The sequence below is a fragment of the Phyllobates terribilis genome, unplaced genomic scaffold (assembly GCF_046119375.1).
Source record: "Phyllobates terribilis strain yellow unplaced genomic scaffold, ASM4611937v1 Scaffold_4__5_contigs__length_816908805, whole genome shotgun sequence".
Lineage (NCBI taxonomy): Eukaryota > Metazoa > Chordata > Amphibia > Anura > Dendrobatidae > Phyllobates > Phyllobates terribilis.
In genome coordinates this window covers 674,846,062-674,869,183 of record NW_027362764.1, presented here as the reverse complement: position 1 = coordinate 674,869,183, position 23,122 = coordinate 674,846,062, and the positions used below count along the sequence as shown (strand labels likewise).

Sequence of the window (23,122 nt, the reverse complement as noted above, 5' to 3'; positions counted from 1 at the left end):
GCTCGCACGTGACAACACCCCCTATCTGCCTCTACAAGCTCTCCGTCACCATGCGTCAGACTCTCCTGCCTGTTTTATGATTTCAGGGCCCAAGCAGGAATCACCCCCCCCTCCCCAATTCCTTCCGCACCTTCCTTGCCTTCCTTGCACTGAGGTTAGCTCTTTGTCAGCCGTCTGGCTTGGTTACACAAGCTTCTTTGCAGAGAAACATGTTACTTCTGCTGGCCCTTGCTATGCAGCCGACATCCAAAACCTTCCCTGGGCACCTGCTGAAAGCCTGGCCCCTTCACGGCCCCGGGTGCTTTTAACACCATCCTTTCCCCACGGAGAGCTGCGGAGTCAATAAGCACTCCTAGCCGTGGCAAGGATCTCGGTGTCAGGCCTGCGTGAAGGCGGCGGGGTAGCGTACTTAGCTGCCAACTGGCTCTGAGGCCTTGGGGCTTCCATCATCTAAGTTACTTAAGGTCGGTGTCCGGCAAGGCGCCGTTTCATGCTAGCCGAGCTGGGCAGTAGGGCAAAACGTCATCAAAATGGTCTACAGCACCCGGTGTTCCCAGGAGGTATCCCATCCAAGTACTGTCTGAGCCCAGCCCTGCTTTGCTTCCGAGATCAGACGAGATCGGGCGTATCCAAGGTGGTATGGCCAGTAGACGCTGCTCGATCCATTGCCCGGCCAGCCTTTCTCAGGATCGCTTGGTGCCGAGCAATCTGGCTGTGACGGGGCGGGCTCCGAAGGATCCATGCAAAGGCTGTGCCATCCCTACAGGTGTGGTTTGTTTAGCAGTGGTTCACCCGCCGCATCAGGTGTCTTCAAAAATGGCTCGGCGCAGGGTCTCCTGCAGGCTAAACCCTTCATCGCGGTAATGTGACAGAAAGAGCAAGCTGGACCCGTAACTTGGGGGCGGAGCGAGACGTCCAAGGGTGAATGAAGGAAGAGGGTGAGATGGTTGCCAGTGACTTTGAGCTGCTCTTCAGGGGGGAGGGTCATGTTGCCTGCAAAGGTCTTCTGCTTGGGGTTACCGGTGGTTGCCTCCAGCCACCCGGGAGACGCTGGTCCTGGTGAAAAGGAGCCTAGTATTAAAAGTAAATAAGCAACAATGCTGGAGGCCCACGGTGATAAGAAGGATGCTGGTATTTTGCAGAGATGAAATAGCGCAAGAGAGAAAGCAAATGAAAAAAAGAAAAGAGAATGAATGTGTGCACTTGTGAAAGGGAATGGAAAAAATGCATAGAAGAGAGTGCCCCCTGCTGGTGGAAGGAAGGAAAAAGCAAAAGCCTACAGCACCTGGCATTCCCAGGCGGTCTCTGTTAAATGGTTAATTATGGAAATTCATTTGGAATGTTAATCGATAATCATTTTTCTTTGAGATCTATGCCTCAGCCATCGTGTCTAGTTGACATGCGCTATTTGTGTGTGTATTTTTTGTTCACTACCATATGTAGAACAGGTGTCCATACGACTGGCTATAAAAGCCCATGCTACAGAAAGGGGGGGCTCTCTTGCTCTGCCCACCCCACAAGACACAGAATCTTCATGCTGAGAAGCAGATGACATGTAGGCCTGGACACATGCTGGACAAAGACATGATTTACCAGCCAGGATCCAAGGAAAGATGGGTGAATCTCAACAATTAAGGTAATTATGGACAAATGGACAATTACTTTATAACTAATTATTGTATGTACCTGCTGCAATCTGATTCTTTTTAATGGACAATCCAAGAATAAATAGATACATTTTTTATAAGAATATCGTGATATTGATACTTTGAGAAGTCCTCAGTAGAAAAAAATAATACAGGAAGAGTATTATTTTACAATGGCGAGCCAGCCAGTCCTGTTTTTTTGTTTTTTAAATTAAGTAAGTGAATTTCTTCCGTGAACAAGGTGGGAGTCCTGACGAGCTGAACAGCTGTTGTTCACGTGTCAGTAAATTCACTATTTTGTCACGAGAAGCAGAAAGGACCTACAGACTGAGGAAAGACAGGAAGCAGAGGTACTAACAAGGAACAGAATCACACAGGAAAAGAATCAGACGAACTGAAGACAGGACGTGCTGATAAAGAGAAGCCAAGGAATCTTAAGGTAAGCAAAATATGGATATAATTTCTTCTTTTGCTAAACAAAGTAATATTAATTTCAAAGTTAATGTAGGAGATGACATAGAAGTTTTGTGGCTCAGTTTATACAAAGAATGTGAATTGCAGAATTTACAGTTAACTTCTAAATTGGTAAATAGAGACAAACAGAAATTGAGAAATATTCTACATTTGGTATATTTTTTTCATAGTCTTGTGTTAGAGATTTCTAAGCAGGAAAATAGTGTAGAAGTGTCAGACGGTGATACTGATTCAGACTGTAATGTGGAAAATGAACAAGAAGCAAGACACGTGTCTGTAACTGAAGGTGACCTTGGGTCTGACCAAGAGACGGACATACAGAAACCTGAAATGGGAGGAGACATGACTGACATACGAGAAACCGACATACTAGGTGATGTGGGAGGAGACGTGAGTGACATAGGAGGAACGGACGTACAAGAGCCACTAAAAATATCAGAGAATTCTGGAATTACCCAGGCTCAACTCCAAATTAAAATGAGGAAAAATTTGCTGAAATTATACAAAATCATGCAAAATATGATGTCAAAATCCATGCCTGTAGAAATTCAGAGACATTTGAGAGCTTCTCTGATAAGTTTGATTAATCCAATGAGGAGAGGAATCAATTATTTAAAATATGGATTCCTGTGACATTGTCCAGACGTTTACATTTAATGCCCTGTGAAAATGACTCTCCTAATGGATGGGAAAATGATTCGGACAGATTAAGATATTTGTTTTATTGTGTCACAAAGGATTTTCCCAACATAGAAGATCTGCAGAAACTAAGGATTGGTAGGAAGGAATGTACATATACATTCATGTCCATATTTGAACGGTTGTACAAAGCTCTCATCAAAAATGGAAAAGTACAACATATGATAACAACTTTTGTACAAAAATTCATATTCCTAAATTCAGTTTCCCAAGTTATGGCATCACAAAAAAATTCATTATTTGAATGTGCGCAGATGCTGGATTTTGTTAGAAAACATGAGAATCGTGAAAAGAAAATAAATCAAGCTAAATTTATAAAACCAGGAAAGGTAAAATCTTACCAAAAGCCAATATCAAACTCTCCTAGACTGAGTCATCCCCATAGTGAACTCTATCAAATACGCAGAAGATTACATATATGTTATAAGCCATATCAGCCAGTGCAAAGATCCATCTCTCCACAGAATGAGTTAATTCTCAGTCAGAACTGTGATTCTCTAAAAAGGAAAATGGCTGAAACTGATGTACAGAGACAGGTGAGACGACCAACTCACAGCGACGTCACTGAATGTGGACAGAAGAACAGGCAGTTCTCTGAGGTTTTGAAGGATAGAAAAATGTCTTTCCTAAATAGGGCGTTCCTGGAGATATTTGAGAGAGACAGAAGATTTGGTTTTGGGAGTGGCTAAGGAAAAACTGTAATTATAATGTTGTATCAAAATGTAATAAAATGTCTCAATATTTATTTATAATCTTATACAGTAAAATTGTAGTTACATAGTTTTAAATAGTTCATATATATATATATATATATATATATATATATATATATATACACTTGTCTAAGTAGAGATTGCGTATAATTGTATTTATATATACGTTTATAAGATATATATATATATTAATTAATAAATTAGAACTACATATATATAAATTTAAGTAGCAATATTTTGAATTACATTAGAACCAACCAATATATGTATAAGATATTTAAATAATTCTGTTTCTGTATGAATTTGTTATTTAATTTTATTTTCTTATATTTCCTTAGAGTTTTCATTCCAAAGCAGGATTTGATCAAAGAACTCTAAAATGGATTTATTTCTTTATTCACACAGGAAGTGAAAAAATTGCATGATTTCATGTGTATAACATTTTAAAATAGTAACAATATATCTAGTTGAACTATAATATATATGTAATACTTATTAATTCTTTTGTGTTGCTAATATTTTCTGTGCATGAAGTGTTCGTGCAAATTAAAGTAGCTTTACAGCATGACGTGTGACAGCTGCGGCCTTTGAACTTTGAGCTAATAGTATAGGATCCCATTCATTCTATTTTCAACTGATGTAACTTAAGACCGGGCAGCCAGTGAAAAAAGAATCTAAGACAAGAGTTTTTTCAAGTGTCTGAAATTCCAGTGACTTACTCTCATATTATATAATATGTACTTGGGGAATAGTCAAAGAAATATAAAGATATTCAATTGATATGGCAATGCGCATTAATAAATTGGGATACAACAATTTTGGGTTAAATATATATATATATATCTAAAACTTCATATGTGGAATGTTTGAGTTGAACAGATCTGTGAATGTCAGAGTGAAGGTGACAGATGAGTAAATCAGCAGCTGCTAAGTGTGATTGATGTGACAGAGGCCTCGTATGTTTGTATGTTTGAAAAAAAAAATGTTTCTTTATGTGAAGGTACAAAAATATATTTAATTCTGAGGAAATTATAATACATAATTAGGTATTATCTACATATATATATTTCTATATTTCTTTAATAATTATTATTTCTTGATTTAACTAATAGTGGATAAGGGCAACCACACATCAAAATGGTTTACAAAGCAAATTTATATTTAGAATAATTTTCCACATGATAATATTCTTGAATAACTATAATATTATTTTTAATGGTTACCTAAATAGGTACACACCTCTCTTTAGTCAAATCTATGCTACTCATCGATATGAAATTTATGCACAATATTTCTAGAAGAATAATTATTTTTAATTTGGTTCTGATATATACATAAATTTTATAAAATAATATTTTTGGTATTAAGGGGGAAAATGTGTTTTTGATCCTGATTGCATAATCACTTTTGATCAATACTTATTTTCCACACATTTTAATAAAGAAGAAATAATAATAAGGTACTATGGTATAATTAAGAAGGGTATTACAGGCAAAGTTGCATAATTTAATATTTTTTGGTGTTACAAGGTTATGACAAATATGAAATTATCCAAATAATGGAGATATAAGGGTATTTTTTATGGAGAATATAATTACTCTGCATTTGTTATTAAAATTTAAAGGCCTTATTTTTATTTTTATTCTTATTTTTACTCTTAATTTTATTTTTCATTTTTAAAATTTTATTCTTACTTTATATTTCTTATTTTTCTATTTTTTCATTTTTTAATTCTCATTTGATTTTATTTGAGTTCAATATCTCAATTGAGAAAACACATTAATATTTAATAAAGTAATGTCTAATACAAGAGTATTGCTTCATTAAATATATATTGCTAAGGAAAAAAATGTTTACATTTTCTGAGTAAACACAACAATTCATTCATTCATTTATTCATTCATTCATTCATACATTCATATATTTATTCATTTTGGTTCAGGAGTATACATTCTTTGATATTATTGGTTTAATAAAGATATAAAAACTTGTTTTTTCAAAATACACTGACACCTATGGGTTGGAAAAGGTAATTACACCTATGACATAAAAATGTTCTATCATATGGAGAACTTGATTGATAATGAATTATTATCTATTATTGTTTATTATTCCAAACATAATTTATTTTAATATTTTGATAATAATTAGATGGATATTACTGATTGCTATGGTACGCTGTGATATTATAGGTTAGGAAAAACTGCCAGATTTGGTATCAGATTAGGGAATGAAGACTTCAATCAAGACATCGCAATTATGAATTCTATCTTAATAAAGACTTTTAATTTTTATAAATTAAAGAGATTCTCAAAAGTTACAAGAAGAAGCAACTGATATCCGGACGTCTCAGAAGGTAACAGGTGTGAATGCTGAGTGTTATAATAGACTGTGTCCATTACATACAATACAATTCACACCACTGATCACCAGGACGGCAAAGGACGATGATCCTATATGTACTGTGTTGTGTTCAAGTTTCATCACGTTCCAGTGGTTTCTTATCACCTGCAACGCTTCAATGAAAGCTGGTGAACAGGTAATACCTGGCATATGTGTCCTTTATATAAAGGACTGAGTACTGGTTATGGTGCTATATAAAGCAGGAAAGTGTCAAGTTAACCCTTGCTTTACTGACCAAAGACGTCACATCTGTTCCAAAAGTGACACGAGATCAGTGCGGACACACGGAAGATTCCAAAGACGATCCAACGTAAGTCCAGGTGACACTGCACAGATATTAAAGCTACATTTCATCCATGGACTTTGTTTTCTTATCAACTGACACACATGATCTTTCTAATAAAGAGTACAGTTTATGGACTGAACAATAATGAGCACAATTATGGACTGTACAATATCTACATGCTGTAATTTATTTCAAAGGAGTTTTCATCTAAAGACTGTGTTATAAAAGAACCAAGAAGAAGACGAGACGACGACGCGATGACATCAGATGATGATGATTGAACCCGCGATTGCTTCAATTTAGATATAGGGAAGTATAATTATACATATTAAATGAATATTAGTCACGGCTTACCATAACATGAATTCACATCATTATATAACAATAATCCGATATTGATACTATTATTACTATTATTATTATTATGGAAATTTAATGATATTGCCAAGGAAGAAGGAAAGAAAAAATGATTGATGAATGTATCTTCTTTTGAGAAATTTCAGTTAAAGTCCTTTTATTCTCAAAAAGAGGGAAATGTTAAATGGTTAATTATGGAAATTCATTTGGAATGTTAATCGATAATCATTTTTCTGAGTTCTATGCCTCAGCCATCGTGTCTAGTTGACATGCGCTATTTGTGTGTGTATTTTTGGTTCACTACCATATGTAGAACAGGTGTCCATACGACTGGCTATAAAAGCCCATGGTACAGAAAGGGGGGGCTCTCTTGCTCTGCCCACCCCAAAAGACACAGAATCTTCATGCTGAGAAGCAGATGACATGTAGGCCTGGACACCTGCTGGACAAAGACATGATTTACCAGCCAGGATCCAAGGAAAGATGGGTGAATCTCAACAATTAAACAATTAAGCTAATTATGGACAAATGGACAATTACTTTATAACTAATTATTGTATGTACCTGCTGCAATCTGATTCTTTTTAAAGGACAATCCAAGAATAAATAGATACATTTTTTTATAAGAATATCGTGATATTGATACTTTGAGAAGTCCTCAGTAGAAAAAAAAACACAGGAAGAGTATTATTTTACAGTCTCCCATCCAAGTACTAACCAGGCCTGACCCTGCTTAGCTTCCAAGATCAGATGAGATGGGGCGTGTTCAGGGTGGTGTGGCTGTAGGCAGAGATGTAGGCTGCCCTTTCCAGTGCTCAGCACTGCAGCCGGGGATTAACTTTTAATGAAAGGGAACAATCCCTTTGACTGTCTGCAGCGCGACACACCTAGAAAGCGCAATCTCACACACAAGCCAGCATGCACACGTGCCCGCACGTGAAAACACCCCCTATCTGCCCCTACAACCTCTCCGTCACCATGCGTCAGACTCTCCTGCCTGTTTTATGATTTCAGGGCCCTAGCAGGAATCACCCCCCCCCCTCCTCAATTCCTTCCGCACCTTCCTTGCCTTCCTTGCACTGAGGTTAGCTCTTTGTCAGCCGTCTGGCTTGGTTACACAAGCTTCTTTGCAGAGAAACATGTTACTTCTGCTGGCCCTCGCTAGGCGGCCGGCATCCAAAACCTTCCCTGGTCACCTGCTGAAAGCCTGGCCCCTTCACGGCCCCGGGTGCTTTTAACACCATCATTTCCACACGGCGAGCTGCGGAGTCAATAAGCACTCCTAGCCGTGGCAAGGAGCTCGGTGTCAGGCCTGCGTGAAGGCGGCGGGGTAGCGTACTTAGCTGCCAACTGGCTCAGAGGCCTTGGGGCTTCCATCATCTAAGTTACTTAAGGTCGGTGTCCAGCAAGGCGCCGTTCCATGCTAGCCGAGCTGGGCAGTAGGTAAAAACGTTATCAAAATGGTCTACAGCACCCGGTGTTCCCAGGATGTCTCCCATCCAAGTACTGTCCGAGTCCAGCCCTGCTTTGCTTCTGAGATCAGATGAGATCGGGCGTATCCAAGGTGGTATGGCCAGTAGACGCTGCTTGATCCATCGCCCGGCCAGCCATTCTCAGGATCGCTTAGTGGCGAGCAATCTGGCCGTGACGGGGCGGGCTCCGAAGGGTCCATGCAAAGGCTGTGCCGTCCCTACAGGTGTGGTTTGTTTAGCAGTGATTCACCCGCCACATCAGGTGTCTTCAAAAATGTCTCGGCACAGGGTCTCCTGCAGGCTAAACCCTTCATCGCAGTAATGTGACAGAAAGAGCAAGCTGGACCCGTAACTTGGGGGCACAGCGAGACGTCCAGGGGTGAATGAAGGAAGAGGGTGAGATGGTTGCCAGTGACTTTGAGCTGTTCTTCAGGGGGGAGGGTCGTGTTGCCTGCAAAGGTCTTCTGCTTGGGGTTACCGGTGGTTGCCTCCAGCCACGAGGGAGACGCCGGTCCTGGTGAAAAGGAGCCTAGTATTAAAAGTAAAGAAGCAACAATGCTGGAGGCCCACGGTGATCAGAAGGATGCTGGTATTTTGCAGAGATGAAATAGCGCAAGAGAGAAAGCAAATGAAAAAAAGAAAAAAGAATGAATGTGTGCACTTGTGAAAGGGAATGGAAAAAAGGCACAGAAGAGAGTGCCCCCTGCTGGTGGAAGGAAAGAAAAGTCAAAAGCCTACAGCACCTGGTATTCCTAGGCAGTCTCCCATCCAAGTACTAACCAGGCCCAACCCTGCTTAGCTTCTGCAATCAGACAAGATCTGGCATGTTCAGGGTGGTGTGACCGTAGACAGAGACAAGCCTCTCACTTGCTGCTTTTCTACTTTGAAGTCTGGCTGCCGGATGCCCTTTCCAGTGTTCAGCAAGACCAGGTCCTTTTGTGCTTTCCCTTCTCTTCAATTTTTTTGCTGGCTTCCTTAAAAGGTCTTGAAGACACAACGCCCCACTCAGAACCGCTGAGCTCACTGATCGGCTGCAGCGCTGTCGACGGAACGTCAGCTTCACGGCCAATGCCACAGGCCGAAAGCAGAGGCGAGACTCACCGGTAGACCCGGGTAGGGTGAGTAGAGCGCGGTTAGTTGCTTTCTAATCGCCTGCAGCCGGGGATTAACTTTTAATGAAATTGAACAATCCCTTTGACTGTCTGCAGCGCGCCACACCTAGGAAGCGCACTCTCACACACAAGCCAGCATGCACACGTGCTCGCACGTGACAACACCCCCTATCTGCCCCTACAACCTCTCCGTCACCATGCGTCAGACTCTCCTGCCTGTTTTATGATTTCAGGGCCCTAGCAGGAATCACCCCCCCCCTCCCCAATTCCTTCCTTGCCTTCATAGAATCATAGAATCATAGAATCATAGAATGGTAGAGTTGGAAGGGCCCTCCTGGGTCATCTGGTCCAACCCCCTGCTCAAAGCAGGATTCACTAGATCATCTCAGACAGATGTCTGTCCAGCCTCTGTTTGAAGACGTCCATTGAAGGGGAACTCACCACCTCTCGTGGCAGCCTGTTCCACTCATTAATCACCCTAACTGTCAAAAAGTTTTTTCTAATATCTAATCTGTGTCTCCTCCCATTTAGTTTCATCCCATTGCTTCTAGTCTTTCCTTGTGCAAATGAGAATAAAGATCATCCTTCTACAATGTGACAGCCCTTGACATATTTGTAGACAGCTATTAAGTCTCCTCTCAGTCTTCTTTTTTGCAAGCTAAACATTCCTAAATCCTGCAACCGTTCCTCATAGGACATGGTTTGCAGACCAGTCACCATTCTGGTCGCTCTTCTCTGAACTTGCTCCAGTTTGTCTATGTCTTTTTTAAAATGTGGTGCCCAAAACTGTACACAGTATTCCAGATGAGGTCTGACCAAAGAGGAGTAAAGACCGATAATGACTTCACGTGATCTAGACTATATGCTTCTGTTAATACATCCCAGAATTGTATTTGCCTTTTTTGCTGCTGCATCACACTGTTCACTCATGTTCAGTCTATGATCTATTAGTATACCTAAGTCTTTTTCACATGTACTGTTGCTTAGCTCTATTCCTCCCATTCTGTATATGCTTTTTTCATTTTTATTGCCCAGATGTAGTACTTTGCATTTTTCCCTGTTAAAAACCATTCTGTTGGTTGCTGCCCACTGCTCCAGTTTATTTAGGTCTTTTTGAATCCTCTCTCTCTCTTCTCTAGTATTAGCTATCCCTCCTAGCTTTGTGTCATCAGCAAATTTAATCAGTTTACCCTCAATTCCTTCATCTAAATCATTGATAAAGATGTTGAACAATACAGGTCCCAGGACGGAGCCCTGTGGTACCCCACTTGAGACATTCATCCAGCTGGATGTGAAGCCATTTACAACCACCCTTTGAGTCCGATCACTAAGCCAGTTATGAATCCACCTAACAGTTGCCTGGTCCATTGCATACTTGGTCATTTTTTCAATAAGGATGGTGTGAGATACTTTGTCAAATGCTTTGCTGAAGTCAAGATATACTATATCTACAGCATTTCCCTGATCCACCCAGTCAGTGATTCTGTCATAGAAGGAAATTAAGTTAGTCTGACATGACTTGTTAGTTACAAACCCATGCTGACTCTGGTTAATCACTTCATTCTTATCCATGTACTTACATACATGTTGTTTAATAATTTGTTCAAAGATCTTTCCTGGTATAGAAGTCAGACTCACCGACCTATAGTTCCCTGGGTCCACCTTCTTCCCCTTTTTGAAGATAGGAACAACATTTCCTCTTCTCCAGTCTTCTGGGACTTCTCCTGTTCTCCAAGAATTTTCAAAGATTATGGAGAGTGGTTCTAAAATTTCTTCTACGATCTCCTTCAGTACTCTGGGGTGTAATTCATCTGGACCTGGAGACTTGAACTCATTTATGTTAGCTAAATATTCCCTCACAATCTTTCTGTTTACAGATAACTTGGATTCCTCTATTCCTTTAAAAGGACAGTGAAGATCAGCTGATGTTACATTTTCTTTCTGAGAGAAAACAGATGCAAAATAGGAATTAAAAAGTTCGGCCTTCTCAACATCCTCTCTTACCATTTCTCCATTTTCATCCTGTAAAAATCCTATAGCATCTTTGACTTTTCTTTTACTTTTGACATACCCCCAAAATCCTTTTTTATTGCTTTTGACATCTCTTGCAAGCCTTAATTCATTGTCAACTTTAGCTAACCTGATACGTGCCCTGCAGGATCTGCAGACTGCATTATAATCTTCTTTAGATATGCCTCCCTCTTTCCATTTAATAAACATTTCTTTCTTTCTTTTTAGCATGTGTTTAAGTTCTGTGTTCATCCATCCTGGTTTCCTTAAATGCTTCCCATTCTTCCTACTTTTCGGGATTGTTAACGATTGTGCTTTGAGAATCTCATTTTTAAAAATTTCCCATCCTTCCTGGACATTTTTGTCCTTAAGGACATCTAGCCATTGGATCCTTCCTATTCTCTTTCTGAGTCTCTTAAAATCTGTCTTTCTAAAATCTAACCTTGAAGTTTGAGTATTCACATGTCTTCCTCCTCTAGTTATCCAAAATTCTATAATAGCATGATCGCTGCCTCCTAGGGTCCCAGCCACCTTTACCTCCTCAACCATTTCCTCCCTGTTTATAAGGATTAGATCCAAAGTAGCAGATCCCCTTGTTTTCTCCCCTACCTTTTGGAAGATAAAGTTGTCAGCAAGAGAGGATAAGAATTTGCTCGACCTGTTAGTTTTACTTGAGAGAGATTCCCAACAAATGTCTGGATAGTTGAAATCTCCCATGACCACTACGTCATATTTTTGGAGAACTTGGTCATTTGATACATAAAGAGTTCATCCATATCTTCAGCTTGCCCAGGTGGCCTGTAGTTAATGCCTACAATGGTGTCCTTTCCGTTGTTCTCTCCTTGTATTCTTACCCAAACAGTTTCCACAGAACTCCCATTTTCTGAAGCTTCAATCTCTGTGCAGATATACACTTTTCTAACATACAATGCAACACCTCCTCCTCGTTTATCAAGTCTGTTTCTTGCAAATAAGTTGTATCCTTTTAGCCTTTTATTCCAATCATGTGTATCATCCCACCAAGTTTCAGTGATTCCAATGACATCATATTCCTTTTCCTGCATTAGTAGTTCCAATTCTCCTTGTTTGTTGCCCATGCTTTGTGCATTTGTATAAAAACATTTTAGTTTGTGATTGGTTTCTCTTCCTCCCATATTTTTATTATTTAAATTGTTTTGTCTTTGTTCTTCCTTTCCACTTCCAGTAGCAGAGATCTCAATAGTATTTGTCAGCTGTATGGCTTTTTCTGGCCTTTTGCTTCCCTTCCCACATTGTTCTAGTTTAAAGCTCTTCTGATGAGTGTAGCAAGGCGACTTCCAAATACATGTTTTCCAGTCTTCGTAAGGTGCACCCCATCTCTAGCAAGTAGTCCATCGTATAGGTAATTCATTCCGTGATCCAGAAATCCAAATCCTTGTTGACGGCACCATCGACGTAGCCAGTTGTTCACCTGTAGAATCTTATTCCACCTCATTGTTCCATGGCCATCCACTGGGAGGATGGATGAGAAGACCACCTGCGCTCCCAATTCTTTCACTTTCTTGCCTAAGTCTTCAAAGTCACTGCAGATGGTTTCCAGGTCCTTTCTTGCGGTGTCATTTGTCCCCACATGTATTAGCAGGAATGGGTAGTGATCTGTAGGTCTGAAGAGTCTTGATATCCTGTCAGACACATCTTTAATTTTTGCTCCTGGAAGACAGCACATTTCTCTTGAGGTTATGTCTGGTCTGCAGATAGCGGCCTCTGTTCCTCTTAACAGGGAATCCCCCATGACCACCACTCTCCGTTTTTTCTTCACAACATTCTTCTTTCTCCATCCAGGAGGATTCTGAGGGCTTACAAGGTTATTCATTGCTGGCAAAGTCTTATTTTGCTGTATTTCTTCATGGTTCTCCTGCGTGAGAGCCTGGTACTGGTTCCTGAGCAGTATGGGTGCTGACTGCCTCTCGATCCTCCTGCTTCTGTGGTTCACATGCTTCCATTTCTCTGTTTCGTCAGGTGCAGTTCGAATTTCTTCTCTTTCTGAATCATGAAGAGATAATTCTGCTCTGTCTAAGAACTCTTCACCTTCCTTAATGATTTTCAAGGTAGTTAACCTCTCTTCTAGATTTCGCAACTTTTCCTCCAACAGGGACACAAGCTTGCATTTCTGGCATGTGAAGTTTGGCTTTTCCACTGGCAAGTCTGTGAACATGTAGCAGGATATGCAGCTCACCAAATGGCTCCAGGACTCTTCCATGTTCTTATTGTTAATTTTCTGAAAACAGTGAAAAAAGCTTAAAAAAAAAGCTTCAAAATGCGCGCCCCTACCGACGCGCGGTTTACCGATGTCCTCTTTTCAGCTCCAACAGCCAAAATCCAGTGTTCTTTGAGCTCGCGGAGACTCTTCGCTTACCCCAAATTGCAGTGGGAATATGCAAATTATCTCCTCAGAACTCCTCCCCTGGTTTACCGATGTCCTCTTTTCAGCTCCAACAGCCAAAATCCAGTGTTCTTTGAGCTCACGGAGACTCTTCACTTACCCCAAAATGCAGTGGGAATATGCAAATTATCTCCTCAGGACTCCTCCCCTGGTTTACTGATGTCCTCTTTTTAGCTCCAACAGCCAAAATCCAGTGTTCTTTGAGCTCGCGGAGACTCTTCACTTACCCCAAAATGCAGTGGGAATATGCAAATTATCTCCTCAGGACTCCTCCCCTGGTTTACCGATGTCCTCTTTTCGGCTCCAACAGCCAAAATCCAGTGTTCTTTGAGCTCGCGGAGACTCTTCACTTACCCCAAAATGCAGTGGGAATATGCAAATTATCTCCTCAGGACTCCTCCCCTGGTTTACCGATGTCCTCTTTTCAGCTCCAACAGCCAAAATCCAGTGTTCTTTGAGCTCACGGAGACTCTTCACTTACCCCAAAATGCAGTGGGAATATGCAAATTATCTCCTCAGGACTCCTCCCCTGGTTTACCAATGTAATCTTTTCAGCTCCAACAGCCAAAATCCAGTGTTCTTTGAGCTCACGGAGACTCTTCACTTACCCCAAAATGCAGTGGGAATATGCAAATTATCTCCTCAAGACTCCTCCCCTGGTTTACCGATGTCCTCTTTTCAGCTGCAACAGCCAAAATCCAGTGTTCTTTGAGCTCGCGGAGACTCTTCACTTACCCCAAAATGCAGTGGGAATATGCAAATTATCTCCTCAGGACTCCTCCCCTGGTTTACCGATGTCCTCTTTTCAGCTCCAACAGCCAAAATCCAGTGTTCTTTGAGCTCGCGGAGACTCTTCACTTACCCCAAAATGCAGTGGGAATATGCAAATTATCTCCTCAGGACTCTTCCCCTGGTTTTGTGCTTTCCCTTCTCTTCAATTTTTTTGCTGGCTTCCTTAAAAGGTCTTGTAGACAAAACGCTCCACTCAGAGCCGCTGAGCTCACTTATCGGCTGCAGCGCTGTCGACGGAACGTCAGCTTCACGGCCAATGCCACAGGCCGGGAGCAGAGGCGAGACTCACCGGTAGACCCGGGTAGAGTGAGTAGAGCCCGTTTAGTTGCTTTCTAATAGCCTGCAGCCGGGAATTAACTTTTAATGAAAGGGAACAATCCCTTTGACTGTCTGCAGCGCGCCACACCTAGGAAGCGCACTCTCACACACAAGCCAGCATGCACACGTGCTCGCACGTGACAACACCCCCTATCTGCCTCTGCAACCTCTCCGTCACCATGCGTCAGACTCTCCTGCCTGTTTTATGATTTCAGGGCCCTAGCAGGAATCACCCCCCCCTCCCCAATTCCTTCCGCACCTTCCTTGCCTTCCTTGCACTGAGGTTAGCTCTTTGTTAGCCGTCTGGCTTGGTTACACAAGCTTCTTTACAGAGAAACATGTTACTTCTGCTGGCCCTCGCTAGGCGGCCGGCATCCAAAACCTTCCCTGGGCACCTGCTGAAAGCCTGGCCCCTTCACGGCCCCGGGTGCTTTTAACGCCATCATTTCCACACGGCAAGCTGCGGAGTCAATAAACACTCCTAGCCGTGGCAAGGAGCTCGGTGTCAGGCCTGCGTGAAGGCTGCGGGGTAGCGTACTTAGCTGCCAACTGGCTCAGAGGCCTTGGGGCTTCCATCATCTAAGTTACTTAAGGTCAGTGTCCGGCAAGGCGCCGTTCCATGCTAGCCGAGCTGGGCAGTAGAGCAAAACGTCATCAAAATGGTCTACAGCAGGGTTCCCCAACTCCAGTCCTCAAGGCCCACCAACAGGTCATGTTTTCAGGATTTCCTTAGTATTACACAGGTGATAATTCCATCACCTGCACAGGCAATAATTGCATCACATGTGCAATACTAAGGAAATCCTGAAAACATGACCTGTTGGTGGGCCTTGAGGACTGAAGTTGGGGAACCCTGGTATACAGCACCCGGTGTTCCCAGGAGGTCTCCCATTAAAAACTGTCTGAGCCAAGCCCTGCTTTGCTTCTGAGATCAGTCGAGATCGGGTGTATCCAAGGTGGTATGGCCAGTAGACGCTGCTTGATCCATCGCCCGGCCAGCCTTTCTCAGGATCGCTTGGTGGCGAGCAATCTGGCCGTGACGGGGCGGGCTCCGAAGGGTCCATGCAAAGGCTGTGCCGTCCCTACAGGTGTGGTTTGTTTAGCAGTGATTCACCCGCCGCATCAGGTGTCTTCAAAATGTCTCGGCGCATGGTCTCTTGCAGGCTAAACCCTTCATCGCGGTAATGTGACAGAAAGAGCAAGCTGGACCCGTAACTTGGGGGCGGAGCGAGACGTTCAGGGGTGAATGAAGGAAGAGGGTGAGATGGTTGCCAGAGACATTGAGCTGTTCTTCAGGGGGGAGGGTCGTGTTGCCTGCAAAGGTCTTCTGCTTGGGGTTACCGGTGGTTGCCTCCAGCCACGCGGGAGACGCTGTTCCTGGTGAAAAGGAGCCTAGTATAAAAAGTAAAGAAGCAACAATGCTGGAGGCCCACGGTGATCAGAAGGATGCTGGTATTTTGCAGAGATGAAATAGCGCAAGAGAGAAAGCAAATGAAAAAAAGAAAAGAGAATGAATGTGTGCACTTGTGAAAGGGAATGGAAAAAAGGCATAGAAGAGAGTGCCCCCTGCTGGTGGAAGGAAGGAAAAAGCAAAAGCCTACAGCACCTGGTATTTCCAGGCGGTCTCCCATCCAAGTACTAACCAGGCCTGACCCTGCTTAGCTTCTGAGATCAAACAAGATCGGGTGTGTTCAGGGTGGTGTGGCCGTAGGCAGAGACAAACCTCTCACTTGCTGCTTTTCTACTTTGACGTCTGGCTGCCGGCTGCCCTTTCCAGTGCTCAGCAAGACCAGGTCCTTTTGTGCTTTCCCTTCTCTTCAATTTCTTTGCTGGCTTCCTTAAAAGGTCTTGTAGACACAACGTCCCACTCAGAGCCTCCGAGCTCACTGATCGGCTGCAGCGCTGTCGACGGAACGTCAGCTTCACGGCCAATACCACAGGCCAGGAGCAGAGGCGATACTCACCGGTAGACCCGGGTAGGGTGAGCAGAGCGTGGTTAGTTGCTTTCTAATAGCCTGCAGCCGGGGATTAACTTTTAATGAAAAGGAACAATCCCTTTGACTGTCTGCAGCACGCCACACCTAGGAAGAGCACTCTCACACACAAGCCAGCATGCACACGTGCTCGCACGTGACAACACCCCCTATCTGCCCCTACAACCTCTCCGTCACCATGCATCAGACTCTCCTGCCTGTTTTATGATTTCAGGGCCCTAGCAGGAATCACCCCCCCCTCCCCAATTAATTCCTTGCCTTCCTTGCACTGAGGTTAGCTCTTTGTCAGCCGTCTGGCTTGGTTACACAAGCTTCTTTGCAGAGAAACATGTTACTTCTGCTGGCCCTCGCTAGGCGGCCGGCATCCAAAACCTTCCCTGGGCACCTGCTGAAAGCCTGGCCCCTTCACGGCCCCGGGTGATTTTAACGCCATCATTTCCACACGGCGAGCTGCGGAGTCAGTAAGCACTCCTAGCCGTGGCAAGGAGCTCGGTGTCAGGCCTGCGTGAAGGCGGCGGGGTAGCGTACTTAGCTGCCAACTGGCTCAGAGGCCTTGGGGCTTCCATCATCTAAGTTACTTAAGGTCGGTGTCCGGCAAGGCGCCGTTCCATGCTAGACGAGCTGGGCAGTAGGGAAAAATGTCATCAAAATGGTCGACAGCACCCGGTGTTCCCAGGAGGTCTCCCATCCAAGTACTGTCCGAGCCCAGCCCTGCTTTGTTTTTGAAATCAGGCGAGATCAGGCGTATCCAAGGTGGTATGGCCAGTAGACGCTGCTTGATCCATCGCCCGGCCAGCCTTTCTCAGGATCGCTTTGTTATGATCTGCTTCAGAGAGTATGGAAAGAAAGGAGATCTATCCCTACAATAGAACTAAACTAGATCCCTAAGATGTAACGGGGAACCTGATCCTGCAATCAGACCCGCTAAAGTCCTCGGCTAGTCTGAACGCAGACCTATAAATGTGAGGGAGGGATCCCTACAAGATCTAGGGACTGGGAAAAGTTGGACACCTCCTAGCAGAAATAGTAGCAGTCAAAGACAAACACACAACAAAAAGGCATAGGGGTCAGAAGACCTAGCAAAACTAACAGAGAACGGCAACAGAGCAACAAGCTAGCTCAACAGTAGTAAATACAAATGAAGTCCAGCAAAGCCAGGAGGGCGGAGCCGGATTAAATAGGCAAAATGGTCATGTGACCAGCAAACTAAAAAAAACCTAACAGAAGAGTTGTAACAGTACCCCCTCTTCTAAGAGGATCCTCCGGATCCCCTATGCCCAGGCTTACCAGGAAACCTCCTGTGAAACGCTCGGACAAGTCTGGGGGCAGAAACATAATCCGCTCTCACCCATGAGTTATCCTCAGGTCCGAAACCCTTCCAAGCGACGAGATACTGCAAACTCCCTCTATACCGTCTAGAATTTAGGATGCGGGAAATTTCATATTCCCCGTCCTCCACCACCGGAGGAACAGTGGCAGAGGCGTCACCATCCGACATATCAGCTTTTTTCAACAGAGAAACATGAAACACCGGATTAATCCTCCAGGACGTAGGAACCTCCAGCCTAACAGCAGATTGGTTAACTATTTGAAGTACCTTAAAGGGCCCTACGAACTTGGGACCCAATTTTTTAGAAGGAATTCTCAATCGCAGATTCTTAGAGGACAACCAAACCATGTCACCAACCGCAAACAAAACCTCTTGCCGTTTCCTATCAAATTACCTCTTAGATTTTTTGTTAGCCTCCTGAAGATTACCATGCACATCCGTCCAAACTCTCTCCAAATCACCAGAAAAACTCTCCTCCTCAGGCACAGCCGAAACCAATTTGGAAAATGACCCAAAAGACGGATGTCTCCCAGAACAACAAAAAAAAGGCGAACACCCAGCAGAAGAGGATGTATGGTTGTTAAGAGCAAATTCAGCAAGTGGCAGAAACTCAGACCACCCCTCTTGATTGTCTGCCACAAAACAACGCAAGAACTGCTCAACATCCTGGTTCTTCCTTTCTGTCTGGCCATTAGACTCAGGATGATATCCGGATGAAAACGACAAATGAACTCCCAACCTGTCACAAAAGGCACGCCAAAAACGAGCCACGAACTGAGGTCCCCTATCAGAAACAATGTCAGTAGGAACACCATGTAGTCTGACAATCTCCTTGACAAAGGCCTTAGCGAGTGTCTTAGCGCAAGGCAGTTTGATGAAGGGAACCAAGTGACACATCTTGCTAAAACGGTCCACGACCACCCAGATGACCGTGAAACCTTCAGAGGGAGGAAGGTCAGTAATAAAGTCCATAGCCAGATGTGTCCAAGGTGCACTAGGAACCTCCAGAGGGCAAAGCAACCCCGCAGCAGGAGCATGCGAAGACTTGGATCTTGCACACACAGTACATTGGCGCACCCACTTAATGACTTCCTTCTGCCATCCAGGCCACCAAAAACTGCGACCCACAAGTCTCTTGGTCTCAGAAATTCCTGGATGACCTGCCAACCGAGACTCATGACACTCAACAAACAAATCTCTCCTAAAGGTCCTAGGCACAAACAACCTCCCATGGGGAGTGTTAGATGGGGCATTCTCCTGTGCTTTAAGAATCTCATCCTCCAAAACGGAGTCCAAAGCAGCAATCACAACACCTTCTTGTAAAATGGTCTCCTCTTCCTCCTCAACACCGACCATGGGAGAAAAGCTGCGAGACAAAGCATCCGCTTTAACATTCTTGGTACCCAGGATGTAAGTAACGGAAAAATTAAACCGCGAGAAAAAAAGTGCCCACCTAGCCTGACGGGCATTCAAGCGCTTGGCAGCATCAAGATAGATCAGATTTTTATGATCAGTGAAAACCTGAATGGGAAATTCAGCACCTTCCAAGAGATGACGCCAGTGTTCAAATGCGAGTTTAATCGCCAGCAATTCCCGATTACCAATATTGTAATTAAGTTCAGTCTCGGAAAATTTTTTTGAAAAAAAGGCACAGGGATGTACTCCATCCTTGTTTTCCTGAGACAACACCGCACCAACCCCCACCGAAGAAGCATCAACCTCAACCAAAAATGGCTTAGTCACATCAGGCTGCATAAGGATGGGAGCAGAGGTGAACCTCTCCTTTAGAAACACAAAAGCTTCAATGGCCTCAGAAGTCCACTGAACCGCATTAGCACCTTTCCTGGTGAGATCGGTCAGCGGTTTGACAATAATAGAAAATTTTTTTATGAATTTTCTGTAATAATTGGCGAAACCCAAAAACCTCTGTATCGATTTCAAACCAATAGGCCTAGGCCATTCCTGCACAGCTTGAACTTTAACCGGGTCCATCTCAAAACCTTCACTGGAGATAATGTAGCCCAAAAAACTAATTCTCTGTACAGCGAACTCACATTTCTCCAGCTTAGCAAAAAGCAAATTGTCCATTAATAACTGTAATACCTCACGTACGCTCTGCCAATGAGACTCCAGATCCGGCGAATAAATCAAAATGTCATCCAAATACACAACAACATTTTTGCCGATTAAACGTCTAAGGATATCATTAATAAGATTCTGAAAAAATGCTGGAGCATTGGTGAGACCAAAAGGCATAACCAGATTCTCAAAATGACCCACAGGAGTGTTAAAAGCAGTCTTCCATTCATCACCCTCCTTCATGCGCAACAAATTGTATGCCCCCCGGAGATCAATTTTAGAGAACCACTTGGCCCCCACTAACTGGTTAAATAAATCAGGAATCAATGGCAGTGGGTAAGGATTGCGTACAGTAATTTTATTAATCTCACGAAAGTCCAGACAAGGAGGTAAACCGCCATCTTTTTTTTTTACAAAAAAAAATCCAACAGCCACAGGAGACTTGGAAGGCCTAATGTGACCAGCGGCCAAGCTTGTCTGTATGTATTCTTCCAAAGCCTTTCTTTCAGGAATAGTAAGATTAAATAAACGACTCTTAGGAAGAGTCGCGCCAGGGACAAATTCAATGGTACAATCATAGTCTCTATGGGGAGGCAAAACCTGCGACTCCTCCTCAGAAAAAACTCTCCAAAAATCCTGAATAGGTACAGGCAATTCCCCTCTATCCACAGCAGCAATGCGCCCATTACAACACTTGTCATAACACTTAGGGCTCCAGGACTTAATTTCATTGGTAGACCAATCCAGTACAGGATTGTGCAATTTTAACCAGGGTAACCCCAATATTACTGGAGAAGGCAAATTATCCAATACCACCAAATCCAAATTCTCTTGATGAATACCATTAATAGTGAGGGGAAGTTCACAGACCTTGTGAGTAACACTCTTCAAGGGAGAGCCATCGACAGAAACCACAGCAATAGGGGATGACAAAGTTTTAGGTTCTAATCTAAGTTTTTCCAAGAATCCCCCATCAATCACATTCAGAGTAGATCCATAATCCACAAATACCCGAAATTCAATTAATTCATCCTGAGCAGCAGTAGTGGCAGATAGGAATACTCCCTTAGAATTTAAACAGGCAATACGAGCATGACTGACCATTTTTTTTTCTTTCTTCTTACGAAGCACACAGCTCTTAATAAAATGACCAGAATTTCCGCAATAGAAACACAAGCCTTCAGAAAGTCGGCGGTCTTTTTCCTGAGAGCGGGGTGCCATCGCCCCAATTTCCATCGGCTCTCCATTGTCAGCACAGAACCTCTCAGGACTCGAAGCTGACATAGCAGAGGATTTGCTCTCATTAACCCTTTCACGCAGTCTCCTGTCCACCCGTATAGCTAATTGCATTGCCTCCTGCAAGTTTCCAGGTGTGGGATAAGCAATCAGTAAATCCTTTACCCTTTCACATAGCCCTGCAAGAAACAAGCTTTTCAAAGTAGAATCGTTCCACCCCACCTGGGCAGACCACCGACGGAAGTGAGAACAATATTTTTCCACATTACCTGATCCCTGCCTCAAACGTCTTAATTCAGACTCAGCAGATGAGACACGATCAGGATCATCGTACAACAAACCCAAAGCAGAAAAAAAACTATCCACTGATCTAAAGCACGGATCACTAGGTTGGAGAGAGAAGGCCCATCCCTGAGGATCTTTGCGCAAAAGTGACATTATGATCCCTATGCGCTGTGATTCATCACCAGAGGATCCGGGTCTCAAACGAAAATATAATAGACAAGCATTTTTAAAAGAAAAAAAATCTTGTTGTTTGCCAAAAAATAGATCAGGCAGACGTACCTTAGGTTCCACAAAATGCGCTCCAGATCAGCTACTCACGTGTTGTTGGAGCTTGGTCACCTCCAGAGAGAGTCCCTGCAAGCGTTGAGCCAAATCTTGCACCGAGACCATGATGGAAAACTGGAGATCTTTCCTTAGAGAAATTTTTTTTTTTTTTTTTTTTTTATGGCTGGAATTACTGCTATGATCTGCTACAGAGACTAAGGAAAGAAAGGAGATCTATCCCTACAATAGAACTAAACTAGATCCCTACGATGTAACGGGGAACCTGATCCTGCGATCAGACCGGCTAAAGTCCTCGGCTAGTCTGAACGCAGACCTATAGATGTGAGGGAGGGATCCCTACAAGATCTAGGGACTCGGAAAAGTTGGACACCTCCTAGCAGAAATAGTAGCAGTCAAAGACAAACACACAACAAAAAGGCATAGGGGTCAGAAGACCTAGCAAAACTAACAGAGAACGGCAACAGAGCAACAAGCTAGCTCACCAGTAGTAAATACAAATGAAGTCCAGCAAAGCCAGGAGGGCGGAGCCGGATTAAATAGGCAAAATGGTCATGTGACCAGCAAACTAAAAAAAATCTAACAGGAGAGTTGTAACACGCTTGGTGGCAAGCAATCTGGCCGTGACGGGGTGGGCTCCGAAGGGTCCATGCAAAGTCTGTGCCGTCCCTACAGGTGTGGTTTGTTTAGCAGTGATTCACCCGACGCATCAGGTGTCTTCAAAAATGGCTCGGCGCAGGGTCTCCTGCAGGCTAAACCCTTCATCGCGGTAATGTGACAGAAAGAGCAAGCTGGACCCGTAACTTGGGGGCTGAGCGAGACGTCCAGGGGTGAATGAAGGAAGAGGGTGAGATGGTTGCCAGTGACTTTGAGCTGCTCTTCAGGGGGGAGGGTCGTGTTGCCTGCAAAGGCCTTCTGCTTGGGGTTACCGGTGGTTGCCTCCAGCCACCTGGGAGACGCTGGTCCTGGTGAAAAGGAGCCTAGTATTAAAAGTAAAGAAGCAACAATGCTGGAGGCCCACGGTGATCAGAAGGATGCTGGTATTTTGCAGAGATGAAATAGCGCAAGAGAGAAAGCAAATGAAAAAAAGAAAAGAGAATGAATGTGTGCACTTGTGAAAGGGAATGGAAAAAAGGCATAGAAGAGAGTGCCCCCTGCTGGTGGAAGGAAGGAAAAAGCAAAAGCCTACAGCACCTGGCATTCCCAGGCGGT

General features: G+C 43.6%; 1 non-coding gene and 4 pseudogenes across 1 annotated transcript; all 5 read right to left on the bottom strand.

Moving 5' to 3' along the window:
- Nucleotides 1–532: 532 nt before the first annotated feature.
- On the bottom strand, nt 533–652 carry LOC141267641 (5S ribosomal RNA; annotated as a pseudogene).
- A 7,388-nt stretch (nt 653–8,040) lies between these two features.
- Nucleotides 8,041–8,160, bottom strand: LOC141268681 (5S ribosomal RNA; annotated as a pseudogene).
- A 621-nt stretch (nt 8,161–8,781) lies between these two features.
- On the bottom strand, nt 8,782–8,900 carry LOC141268907 (5S ribosomal RNA; annotated as a pseudogene).
- Nucleotides 8,901–16,298: 7,398 nt separating this feature from the next.
- LOC141267138 (5S ribosomal RNA) lies at nt 16,299–16,417 on the bottom strand. The gene has a single exon (XR_012321152.1). It is a non-coding gene; the product is annotated as a 5S ribosomal RNA (ribosomal RNA).
- A 932-nt stretch (nt 16,418–17,349) lies between these two features.
- On the bottom strand, nt 17,350–17,469 carry LOC141269790 (5S ribosomal RNA; annotated as a pseudogene).
- Between the last annotated feature and the right edge of the window lie 5,653 nt (nt 17,470–23,122).